This window comes from Rhincodon typus, chromosome 19 (genome assembly GCF_021869965.1).
Source record: "Rhincodon typus isolate 14 chromosome 19, sRhiTyp1.1, whole genome shotgun sequence".
Taxonomy (NCBI): domain Eukaryota; kingdom Metazoa; phylum Chordata; class Chondrichthyes; order Orectolobiformes; family Rhincodontidae; genus Rhincodon; species Rhincodon typus.
In genome coordinates, this window is record NC_063350.1 from 35,930,735 (window position 1) to 35,944,381 (window position 13,647).

Below are 13,647 nucleotides of genomic sequence, written 5' to 3' on the forward strand. Positions count from 1 at the left end.
ATAAGATCATGGCTGATCTTTTTGAGACTCAGCTCCACTTACCCGCCCGCACACCATAACCCTTAAGCTGCAAACTTAGCAACAATGCTCTCAGTTCCTTTGTCAAAATCACTAATGTATGATGTGAATAGTTGTGGCCCTAACACTGACCTCTGTGAAGCTTCCTAGTCACCAGGTGCCATCCTGAAAAAGACCTCTTCATTCCCACTCTCTGTCTTCTGCAAGTAGGTCAATCCTCTATCCATGCCAGTACCTTACCCATAACACTATAGTCTCTTATTTTGCAGCGTCCTGTGCAGCACCTTGTCAAAGGCCTTCTGGAAATTCAAATAAATCATGTTCATTGGCTCTCTTTTGTCTAACTTGCTCGTCACCTCCTCAAAGAATTCTAACAGATTTGTCAGGCATGACCTCCCTTTGACAAAGCCATGTGGACTCAACCGTATTTACTGTGTACTTCCAAGCATTCCACTATCTCAGTCTTAATACTCTAAAATTTTACCAACAACCCAGGTCAGGCTAACCAGCCTATAGTTTCCATCTTCTGCCTTCGTCCTTTTGTAAACAGGAGTGTTTTCCAGTTTTCTGCGACCCTCCCTGCCTCCAGTGACTGTTGAAAGATCACCACTAATGCTTCTACATTCCCCTCAGCTATCTCACTCAGAGGCCTGGGTTATAGTCCATCTGTTCCAGGTTATTTATGCATATTGACACCATTCAGCTTCCCCAGCACCTTCTCAGTGATGGCCACTACACTCACCCCTACCCCCTGACTCTTTGCCCTCTTAATGTTCTGGTAGATAGCTGGTGTCTTCCATTGTGAAAACTAATGCAAATTACTTGTTCAGAGTTCCTCCACTATTTCTTTGTTCCCAATTACTACTTCTGCATCCTTATTTTCCAACAGTCCATGTCCACTCTTCCCTCTCTCTTACCTTTTATATATCTAAAAAAAAAACTCTTGGAAATTTCTTTCATATTACGATCCAGCTAACCCTATTTCATCTTCTCCCCATTAATGCTTTCTCAGTTATCCTCTGTTGGTTTTTAAAGGCTTCCCAATCTTTTGGCTTCCCACTGATCTTCACCACATTGTATGCTTTCTCTTTTGCTTTTATGCTGTACCTGATTCCCCTCATTAGCCACGGTTGCCTTGTCCTCCCGTTTGGATGTTTCTTCTTCCTTGGGATAAATTTCTGCTGGGTCTCCCAAATTACTCCCAGAAATTCCTGCCATTGCTACTCCACCATCCTTCCTGCTAGGGTCCCCTTCCAATCAACTCTGGCCAGCTCCTCACATCTTTGCAATTATCTTTATTCAATCGTTTTACTGTTATATCTGATTCAAGCTCTCCCCCTCATTCCTCGGGGTGAATTTTATCATATTAGAGTTACTGCCCCCAGGGTTTCTTTCACCTTAAGCTTCCTAATCAAGTCTGTCTCATTACACATTACCGAATCCAGAGTTGCCTGTTTCCTAGTGGGTTCTACTACAAGCTGCTCTAATAAATGTTCTCGTAGGCATTCTATGAATCCTTTTTCTTGAGATCTGTTGATCAACCTAATTTTCCCAATCCACATGCATATAAAAGCCCCCCATGATTATTGTAGTAGTGCCTTTTCTCACATGCCGTTTCTATCTCCTGATTTATTTTCTTCCCCACATCCTGACTACTGCTAGGAGGCCTGTACATAACTTTCATCGGGGTTCTTTACCCTTTGTTGTTCCTCAACTCTACTCACACAGACTCTATTCCACACCTTCGTCTCTATCTCACTTCTTGCTATTGATTTAATTTCATTTCTTACCAACAAAGCAACCCCACTCCCTGTGGCCATTTACCTGTCCTTTCGACAGGGGACATATCCTTCAATATTTAATTCCCAGCCCTGATCCCCTTGCAGACACATCTCTGTGATACCCACAGCACTGTACCCACCAATTTCAATCTGCAGCACAACTTCATTTACCTTGCTTTGTATACTACATGCATTTAAGTACAACACCCTCAGTCATGTGTTGACTCCCCCCTTCTGATAGTTGCCCCTCTATCTGCTGTGCCTGAAGTTAGATTCTTGAGCCTTTCCCTGTTCTCTGCCCTATTACTTCTCCTGGAAGCTTTGATAACCTATGCTGAGCCCTCTCCCCTTTTAACTTTTTCCATAAATCTCCATGCAACTGAAAGTATCCCCCATTATCTAGTTTAAAGGAACACTCAACTACTTAGAAATAATCAAGCTGGATTTTCCAAGGAATGGCAATCTCATGCATCTCACCTCTGGGCCTTGGGTGTGGGAGATGGGGGTTGGTGGTGGGGTGGGGGTTACCAGTTCCCAGGGGGAGTGATCCCAGGGACTCCAGGGCAGGGTAAGTTAGGGTCATCAGGTCAGGAGTATGTAAAGGGGGAGTCAGGTCGAGGCCTGGAGAATGGGGATTCACGTCCAAAGCAGAGGAAGGGGGTTTAGGAGGATTTGGTCCAGATGGAGAATGGGATTGGATGGCACACGTTGTTGAGTCTAGACCAGCAAGGATTGAGGCCAGCATTGTGGCTTGGGCTCAGGTCTGACAGCAGGAATGTGTTTAGGGTTGAAACTGGAGAAGAGGTTTGGATCCTGCAGCAGGAAAAGGGGGTGCCTAATCTCAGGGGTGGGGGTGTTAAACTGAGCTATACTTTACCATGATGATAGTTACTGTCAGTGCACTCTCCCACCACCAACAGGTTGATTTCTGATCCAGATAACCATACCTAGCCGGCAGCTATCAATGTCAGAAATATGAGATAACAAGGTGTACAACTGGATGAATACAGCAGGCCAAGCAGCATCAGAGGAACAGGAAAGCCGATGTTTCGGGCCTAGATCCTTCTTCAGAAATGGGGGTCTAGGCCCGAAACGTCAGCTTTCCTGCTCCTCTGATGCTGCTTGGCCTGCTGTGTTCATCCAGCTCTACACCTTGTTATCTCAGATTCTTCAGCATCTGCAGTTCCTACTATCTCTGAAACAATGTCAGAAATGTACTATTTTTGCCTGTTTCTCTGTTTAAGATTGATACTGGGGAGCTCACCTCTATCCTTCACTCTGCAGTACCTAACTGAACCAAACAATCTGCTATGCCTTATTTGTCTAAGCCTTTCCCATGGATGGAAACTGTCAAAATGAGGGAATGAGATTTGGAGCAGATGTTGACTGTCTTCCTGTCCACGATATTTAAGAACAACACTTATGTAGATATCAAGGCACCAAAAGACAAATGGAGCATTTCTCAGCAGGAAAAGCTATCGCTTAGTTAATATCCAGCTGGTGGGTGATTACAGCAAATGGATCATACAAATCTGTTCTTGTTTCACAGACAGCTGTCTTAATACCTTCACCCTGCAATACTTACGCTTCTCACAGCTATACCACACTGTTAGGCAGCTCACCAACACCTTCTCAAGAGAAACTAGGGACGGGCAATAAATTCTGGCCCAGCCAGCAATGCCAACGTACCATGTGTGAATTAAAAAAAAAGACTGTTTGAAAACAAAAGTACTTGGATAATCTCATCTCAATAATTCAGTTGTTGCCAGTGCAGTTTGGAAATGCTGTCTTTCTGATGTCATGGAGGCTATTAGTTGGAAAATTTGACAGAGTAGATATGCTGACATCCAAAAGGTGAGGGATATATTGTTCCTATTGTCTGAATCCCACTCCTGTATGTTTGAGACTCACTCATCCAAGTTAATTTACTGCAACAGGTAAAGTCTTGAAAACCCATTGCTATTTGGTGTACTGGTCTCTCCATAGTTTCAATGACAACTATGTGAACTTTTGCTGAAGCTGCAAAGACAACTAAAAGAGAACATAGCTTCTTGTTATTGGGTCCCAGCCAAAATGTTCCTGGAGATGACCACATTTTTCAACTTAGATTACACAAACTGGGGGCAGATTCAAAATATTTGAAGTCATGAGAATAAAAATACCTAGCAAGTGTTCCAATGCATGTTATGAGCCAAGCATATTTCTTCTCATTGCCTCTGAAGTTTAGATCTCTATCCTATTCACCAGTGCTAACAGAAGACCTTTCCTTTATTGAACCATCATCTGATTTGTCTCTGCCATGGATATTTGTTCCTGCTTACTTGTGCTGGGAGTGTCACCAATGCAGAGTTTTCTATTCTCCAACCTCATTATAAGCCAATTTAAGAAATCAATCCAAATCCCAGCACAGAGATTTATTGAATCATGTGAGGTGTGTTTGACCTCCACTGTAAGATAGTTAAAGACCAAAATATTTATCCACTATGATCACAATTACATAATATTAAAAGCAATGGTTCATGTTCCACTAATTGCCAAGTAAATAGTTTAATATTGTATGAGCAGCAAAAAAGTAACATTTTTGGAAAATGTCCCAAAAACATGTCCATACATCTGAAAGCAAACCCCAGTAAACAATTCACCATAGCAGCATCATAAAATATTTATCTAGAATAACCCAGAACATTCTGTGATAATACAATTAACGCATTTTGCAGTTTTGAGCATATTAAGGAACTGGAAAGATCTTTGTATTTCAGTAAAACAAAGCTGTTTCATCATGCAAATACAGTACATAAAAAGTATCATTTTAAAACGATGTCCTGGTGAAGTATTTTATAAACTAACCACAAAAATGACCACTCATTAATGTATATATTAAAGCAGCAAAGCAAAATGCAAATATGTCACAAGAAAACCTAATAATCTAAGCATCTAAGTCCTCTCTTTATCGAATAATATTCATACATTTTAATCACATCATTTAATATCATGCAACCATTTTTTTTTTAATACTCTTTTCTCTTAAAATTTTAAACCTCAATGCTACTTCCTTTAATGGATATTGACCCTTCACCTGTGTTTCAAAATAAGAAAGTAAGAAAGTACCTTTATGACTTTGTTATTTGCCAACTATAGCTATGAAAAGAGTAGATATATTGTAAAATTCGAATCTTCAAATTCTAACTTGCAAATAGAAACAAGCATTCAAAACTTGTTTTAAAATAGCGTGCACAGACAGGGTGGACATTGTATTGGCCTGTCAGCTTTTCTTCACACAGCATGTTATATTCCTGATTAACATTTGGACATGCAGCCAGTCTTACCAAACTTCTCATAAAACTGTCAAAAACACACTTTCTTTCACAAAAGAAGGCTATATACAAATTCAAATAGGAAGCTGCTGCTAGAAGTAACTATCAGCACCTACACATGAAGAGTCACTGGGCACAAGTGTACAATGATCCACATCAAGATTTTGCAGTCTCCAGCAACACCCAGAACAGCTGACGTTTGTCTTCCTTAGGCAATTCAACATGTGATGAATCAAGTGCAGGGACAGAAGAAAATCATAAAAATATCCATCACCAACTAAGTAATGCATTTGTGAATTCAAATCATTTTGTTGTGTGCTTCTGATGCCAACAGTGTAATTTGGTTTGATATAGTGGGTAATGCATTCCTGATCTCTGTTTGCCCTTTTGGATATTTAAGAATTGATTTAGCTCTTGAAAAATAGATATGTGTGATCAAATCTCCAGTCCTTTTCCAAACTCTATGCAATAAGTTGAAATTTGCTCTTAGTTGGGGCTTACCATGATAGAGCATGTTTGTCATCTGTAGAAAGTTCTTATAATTACACTGGATTTTTTTTGATGGGTATCACTGACAAATTTCACTGTTTGTTTTAAACGTTGGTTTTAGTTGTTTAAGATAATTGAAGTCATCTCTTTTCTCAGGATTGGTGACACTGTCAAGGGATATTATACTTGTAGCTCTCCCCTCATGCGTATAAACACGGGATGCGCAATGGTCTTGAAGGTCTTCCCTGTCATTGTAGAACTGAACTCTCTGAAAACAAATATTAGATAATAGCTGTTAAAAAAAATTGTGTTAAATAAGCATACAAGGCCTGTAAAAAGGATGACAATTTTTGTTGTGTTCGTGTACTGCACACACAATGAAAATAAGTATATTTAGAAATACCACACAAATATTGCCAGGGAACAATATCTGTCTTCCTCAACTATAAATATCGTTAATCCACATTGGTCCACTTTACCTTGGAAAATGCTCTACAATACCATTTTGAAAATCTAGCCCTGAATGACATTTGCTCATGTGAGCTTATTTGGAAGCTAGCATTGGGTTCAGGTCAGTTCTAGAATAGCAACTTCATTTCACCATCCACATGTTAATGTCAAAGGAACATTGTAGCACATCCTTAGTGCATTTATGTTGTAAAATACCTTCGACATTAGTGGATGTTGTATTGCTCTGCCAACATAAGCAATTATTTACATTGTGTCTAATCACTATACCCCTACCTGCACAAATTAGCCAACAATGAATAAATTATTCATTTTTAATCAAAATTCCTAGTGGTTTGAACAGATAATCTCATGGTGCAATCTTAAAATATAAATGTATCAAAAGACGTTATCAAGTCAAATTGTTTTTGTTGTAGTTTTTCAACTGACTTTTGACAGAAGTTCATTTTCACTTTAAAACCATGATTACCAATGCATTTTAGCATATTGATTGCAGTAGAATGGAGTAGCAATACAGTCTGAATTTTCAAGTATCTGATCAAGACAGAAACTAGTAACTTTGTGATTGTCATATAAATTTGACAGAGTTTGCCTCTACATTAAGAATGTGTTTCTCAATTATAAAATGTAATTAAGTGTGGTATTTAGTGGTGGTGATAATATTAAGTAATGATACTAATGAAAGAACATCAGGGAGATTCCCCTATATTCTAGCCAGCATTTATCCTTCAATCAACAGACATATTATCTGGTCATTACTTCATTGCTATTGGTAGGACCTTGCTATATGAAAATTAATTGCTACATCTGCCTATATTCAAACAATGACAACATTCAAACAATAGCCCTCTAACTGTGAAGTAATCTGGCATATCCTGGGAATATGAATAAGGTTATATAATAGTAAGTTCTTTCTTCATTCTATCATGTGTTGCTAAAATACTTCCTAAGATACAGTTTCCATTATTTCTAGCACATAATTAGCATCTAATAAAATGTCAGACATGGATCAGTTTGTCATAGTCTTGCCTCTGAGTTACAAGCTTCTGGGTTCAAGTCCTTTTCCAGGATTTGTGTATAAGTATCGAGATTGACACTCCAATGCATTACTGAAGGAGCGCTGCACTGTTGGGGTGCCATCCTGTGATTGAGATGTTAAATCAAAACCCCATGGCCAGCTCAGTTGGGTGTGTAAGATTCCATGGGTGGAGTCCTATCACGATCTGAGTGGCATTAGCTATGGTAGTCCAAAGTCCAAAGATGTGCATATTAGGTGGATTGGTCATGCTCAATTGTCCATAGTGTAGATTATCTGGATTAAGCATGGGAAATGCAGGGTTACAGGGATAGAGTAGGCATTTGAGGCTGGGAGGAATGTTCTTCGGAGAGTTGGTGTGGACTTGTTGGGCCAAATGGCCTGTTTCCACTCTGCAGGGATTCTTGAAAATCTGTGGCAGAATCAGGTGAGAAATCTGATGAAGTCAAAATCAGCATCAGGAGCATCTTGCCCCATCATTTTGCTTTTGACAACTGGCACAGTTATGTTTCTTGTTAAGCAATGGCAAGTTACCAGTTAATGCGGATTATTGCTTATGAAAGGCCTTATTAGTGGTCCAACTTGCCTCATTAATAATTAGCTTCTTGTTTTACCAAATATACAAAACAAGCTATAAATTGACATGGAAGTCAGAGCAGTCCTTGGCAAATTGAATATGCCACTTGCTCTGAAGGACTGCATAATGGACAGTGAGCACCAACAACTCTGGGAACACTTCATGGGCACCAACCACATGCACCTCACGTCCATAGACATTGGTATTCAACTGTCTCTGTGCCAACCTCTAAGAACCTTCATGATACCCCTCTATCCATTTACATCATGCTTCTGCACTTCATTGTAGCCCCTCCATAAAACTCAATGCCATTCAGACTTAGCCAAAAACAAGATTCAGCCAATGATACTACTTTGAGCAAAAGCAGGACACTATTCCTATGACCTGGCCAATATTTCTCCCTGAATCATTACCACAAAAACAGATTAGTAGGCCATCACATTGTTGCTTGTGCCTGTGCATTTTGTAAATTACAACAATGACTTCACTTCAAAATACTTCATTGGCCCTGAAAAGCTTTATACAAATGCCACTTTCTTCTCTCAGAAATTTAAACTGAATAACATATGTTGAAAATGTCTTGAACTAACATCAGATATGACCCTAAGTATAAATTCCTTCTCACATGCTATGTTTTGGTATGATGTTTTAAGCAGAAATAATTGAACATATTTGGCCTAGCATTATCTGTATCAAACTACTGCAGTTGATGTCAAAGGAAATATTTGGCAGTGGGATGCTTCATCAATAAATTATAAACATGTTCTTACTGCATTCTCCAAGCCATTCTGATTATTGAAGCCGTAGCCAGGTGAAGAGTTCACTGAGGTTAGGTTTTCCATTGAAGGCTGGAAGAATCCCTGAAGTAAAAAAAATATTAATTGAAACATAGTTGAATCACATTGAAGCATAAGAAAGCCACATATACTTTGGAAAATAATGGTCTGAATGGGATGGAAAAACTCATGGATTAGGACATAGACACACAAACCATTGAAGTTTGCGATGCAAGTAAATAAGTTCATTAAAAGGGCAAACAAAACTCTAAGGTCCATTTCAAGGGGCTAGAGTTAAAAAGCAGAGATGTTACATTTAACTTGTGTAGAATTTTGGCCAAGCAGGAGCAGGTAATGATACTACTTTGAACAAAAGCAGGACACTATTCCTACGACCTGGCCAATATTTCTCCCTGAATCATTACCACAAATTGGACAAGCTTGGGGAGATATGTTATAGCTGGGATCATCGGGATGGTGGCTGAGACCAAATCCTATCATTCAACTGAAGGTGGCCCCTCGGTAGCAGGCCAGGGACATGAGGAGGTGAACTATCAATGCCTTCTATCAATCACCTTCTTATGAACCAACTTGGATTCAACAGCAACAGCCTGACATTCTGTGGCAGGTCTCCTTCACAACATTGGTGGGCCTAATACCTTGAGTCAGGAGGGACTTTTAACATTTTAAATCCTGTAGAGGGGGCTTTTATGTTGAAGATCCTCTTGCATTTCATCTCTACCTCAGCAGCGCATTGGGCACTGTTGGCTAGACATCACTGTGAGCCCTTTTACTTAGCCTCCCAATTGACTGGACCACCAGATGCTCATGGTGGATGAATCTCCTTGGATGGCTTTTTTAAATTGGCCATCTCCAGAAAGATCATGAGTAACATCCAAACATGGCCACTTCTGGGTTCCTAATCTGGATTGAGTATACACTGGGATTGTGGCTCAATCTGGAAAATTGAAAGAAATGTAAGTTCAAAATTCCCACATGGCTTAAACCATAGATTTTTATAGCTTTTTAAAAGATTTAAAATTGAATGTATTCTCAACTTGTAATAAAAAAGTTTCATATGCTATTATCCCGTACTTGTTTCAGTAACTGTGAGTGTAATATTGCCCTCCCTGGAGGTGATGAGACAAGTGGCAATAATTAATGGGTTAGTCCGAGACAGTTATGTTATTTCCTGCCTGCTCAACTGAGTTCTGAAGGAGATTCAAACTGGAGCGTTAACACGTTTTTTTTTCTCTCCATGCTGCTGCCAGGCCTGCTGAGTGGTTTCAGATTTCCAGCCTCCGCAATATTTTATGTTTATTGGATTGTGAGCTGTCTAACCAAATGGTAGACAATCAATACCGTGTGTCAAACTGATTAGATTTGCAGATGGTCATACTTACATGACATATAATGCAGCAATGTTCCCCTGGTCCCACAACATCCTTGGCAATTCCACAGGTGATGGAGCGCATTTGCCAGCATTCACATTCTTTTAAATTATTGTTGCTAAATTCTGCATCACTGAGATCATAATGTTAGTTTGGCTAACATCAATAGCATGGTACAATCTGCCTTGGACCACCATTTAACACACACTTTGCAAGCATTGTACATATGTCAAAAGATGCTTGCAAATGAAATGTAGTCGGAGTTTTCAGCTAACATGAATAACAGGCTTTGGCCCAACCTGGTCATTGTCAAAGCCATTTTCCAGTAGCATTGTACAACCAGAGAGTAGCAAGTGATGGCAGATGATCAGCTTGTAGTGGACAACACCAGCGCTAGGCCCCACCTGGTTGCCAGGTATCACCTTCACCCAGAGCTTCATGTTCCCTAGTACCTTGCACTAGCCCAACGACTCATTACACCCAATCCCAATTATTAAGACCTTCCAACTGTTCTCACTGTTCCCTGAACCCTGACATTACATCTTAATGATGCCCATCCTGTCCCTCTATGTTCACAGAGGTTATCACAGTCAATAGTCTCACCCTTCACCCTCTCAAAGCTTACCATGCCTTCCCAATCTGTTCTGCATACTTTCTATACACCTTAAGATCACATCCTGTGTCAACATCTTTGTTCCCACCTCCAACTCAGCTAACCCCCAACTATGACTGCCCACTCCTTTTCGCAATAATCACCCTGCTGTCCACATGGCTGTCCCTTCTCAACAATTGACAACAGATGCCCAGGATTGTATTCAGCCCCGATCTCTGACTGGCTTCAGCAAACAGTGCCTAGACATGACTGAGCAGACCCAGATCTCTGTCTTTGGGGCTCTGGACTGATGATACACAATTCCTCTGACTGCTGGTGCTGGCACTCAGGGCTGACCATTGCCCAGACTGCAGCTGCACAGATCCCCTGATCATCTAAGTTGATGACAGACCATGGCCAAGCCCCAGACTGTGTGCAGACTGCGCTCCTATCTGACAGTATTGGGACTGCCTACCAAAAGTGCACCTCCCATCCTGACTGACTGAGAACTGGCCCTCACCCAGTTCCCAACGTTGACATTTGGTTGAATGCATGTGCAGCGTGTTTGCTGCACAGGCAGTTGGCACTTACTGCAGGTGTTCAACTGCCATCCCAATATCCCCTTTGGACAGATCCCTGCTGATGTGCATGACCAGCAGCCTGTCTGTGTGTCTGCACTGAAGAGCTCATCACAATGACAGAACTGAGAGTGCATTGGTGGTCTTCTCATCCATAGTCCAGGTAGCTCAGGCCCATTTAAGATTCTGCCTACAATATTCACCCCTTGGATGTACCAGCAGCCTAAAATTGAAATCTTTATTCTGTGATATATTAAATGCTGAAGTATAGATAAGGAGATGCTGGAACTAGAATTTGTTTTAACATATGAAGAAAATTAATGAGACAACAAATGGAAATCATTGAGTGGCAGAGATATAAGGAAAATCCCTATTACTTATGGAGCAATAAATTGTTTGAGATAAATGCAGATAACACTGAAATAAAAACTGCAAATTCTAAAAATACTCAGATAGTATTGGGAAGAGAACATGATAGGTAATGCAATCTTTACATGTTCTAAACAAATGACATTTACTACTGGTCTGTATTTCCACTGTGGATTGCCATCCCCACACTTACACAGAGACACACTCATCAGGGATAATCACCTATATTGGGCAGATGGCAGTAACATTTATCAGTGCCATAGCAGTCAATTGCAAAGGCACTGCTCATCACATTTTAAGAATGAAAGTTATTTGGGGACATTCAATGTGTTCTTTCCAGTCTGTCACCATTCTTGTATTTAAATCGCTCCGTAGATCACTCTACATTTATTTTGAGCAACCTCATTGCTAACCTGTTCTGAACTGGAAACCAACCCATAGTTCCGCATTTTAACACCTCCTAATTCTTCTGTCAGTATTTTGGAAGCATTGAAAGATCTTTGGTTTAAGTCCAAATTAAATTATACATCGATCACTTTCAAGATTAAATTTTACCAGTATGAGAACAGAAAAGAAATCCAATCAGCCATTTGCTCCCTCTCTGCTCATATTCTCTCTCTCTCTTTTTCTCTCCGTCTCTCTCTGTCCCCTCCCTCTCACTCTATCAGAAAAAAAGATGCATTTTCCACTGCTTTCTGTGGGCTAATCGTGTTAAGATCAACTTGCTAACTAAAAGAGATGGAAATTGTATCTCATCCACAAAAATTTTCCATAAAATTATCTTTTGCCATCACGACTCAGATTAAGATAAGGATAACAAGAGGCGATAGCAAGAATTGCAGATGCAGGAGTCAGAATCAATACAGTGTGGAGCTGGAGGAACTCAGCATGTCAGGCAGCATCAGAGGAACAGGAAAATCGATGTTTCGGGTTTACTCCCTTCATCGGGACTCCTGATAACAAGAGGAGCTTGGAAAATAAATCAATTTTGATTACTTACTGAGCTTGGTACACCACCTCCTTCTTTATTGTATTGTATTAATGACCCATTAGGCTTATCATCAGGGACTAAATTAATTTGCATCGTGTTGGTGAAATGACAAAACAAAAATAAACATGAAACAACTGTAAGAAAGAAAAGGATAATACATTGAGTTGTAACATCTGATCTATGAATTACAGTTTTACTCTACATATTTTAAGAAAGCCAGAAGTAAAAGTTTGTTTGAGTAGCAAGACCAGAATCATACAAATTACTATACATGGAGAGGCTATTTAGCCTATTACATTGGTACATGTGGCAATTGTCATGCATCTGCAGAATCAACCACTACCAGCAATGGTTGGAGTACAGGGCTGCCATCATTCCTCCTTTCTACACTTTTAACTGTAAATTAACATTCCTCCTTTCTATACTGGGTCTAAAGTGTCGGTCAGTTAACAGTGGTAAAAGATTAAACATTCATGAGTCTTAACAGGAAGAGACACTTGTCTTAACCACAAGATGTAGTTTTTGCATGGTAGCGAGTTGTGTTAACTAGTTAAATTTTACTAGTATGAGAACAGAAAAAAAATCCAATCAGCCATTTGCTGATTTCTAAGTCTACCAGGAGCCAGGGATGACATATCTGACCCCATCAAGATCTCGATTTGAACTCTGTCTTGCTGAGATTATTAGATGTTTGAGAACTAAGGGAATCAAGGGATATAGAGACAGAGTAGGAAAGTGGAGTTGATGTAGAAATACAGTCATTATCCTATTGAATGCGAGAGCAGACTGGTTGGGATTGTTTGGCCTTCTTGTGTTTTAATTCCTCATGTGTTTATGTCCTTATATTAATTGCTGCCAAATATACAATCCAGAATCTCAATTGACTGAAAACAAAAGATGCTGGAAATCACAGCGGGTGAGGCAGCTTCCGTGGAGAGACAGCAAGCTAATGTTTTGAGTCTAAATGACTATTCATCAGAGGTCCTCCAGAATCTTACTTTTTTTTGCATGTCTTTTCTATCTATACTCACACCTTTATATGTTATGCTGTTTCTTTGTTCTGCTGTTTTGTTAAGTGTCTTGTGAGTATATTTCCTTTTGCTGTTCTTCTCCACAAACTTATTACTTTACATTTCATGACATTGAACTGAATCAAACATTTATTTTTCCTTGTGTTACTGTTAGTATGTGAATAGTTGTTAAAAAAAATAAAGAAATTAATTGGGTGTAGAGCTGGATGAACACAGCAGGCCAAGCAGCATCAGAG

General features: G+C 39.8%; 1 pseudogene; it reads right to left on the bottom strand.

The window, feature by feature from the left end:
- Positions 1–5,681: 5,681 nt before the first annotated feature.
- LOC125485511 overlaps positions 5,682–13,647 on the bottom strand; it is a 31,795-nt pseudogene continuing 23,829 nt past the window's right edge.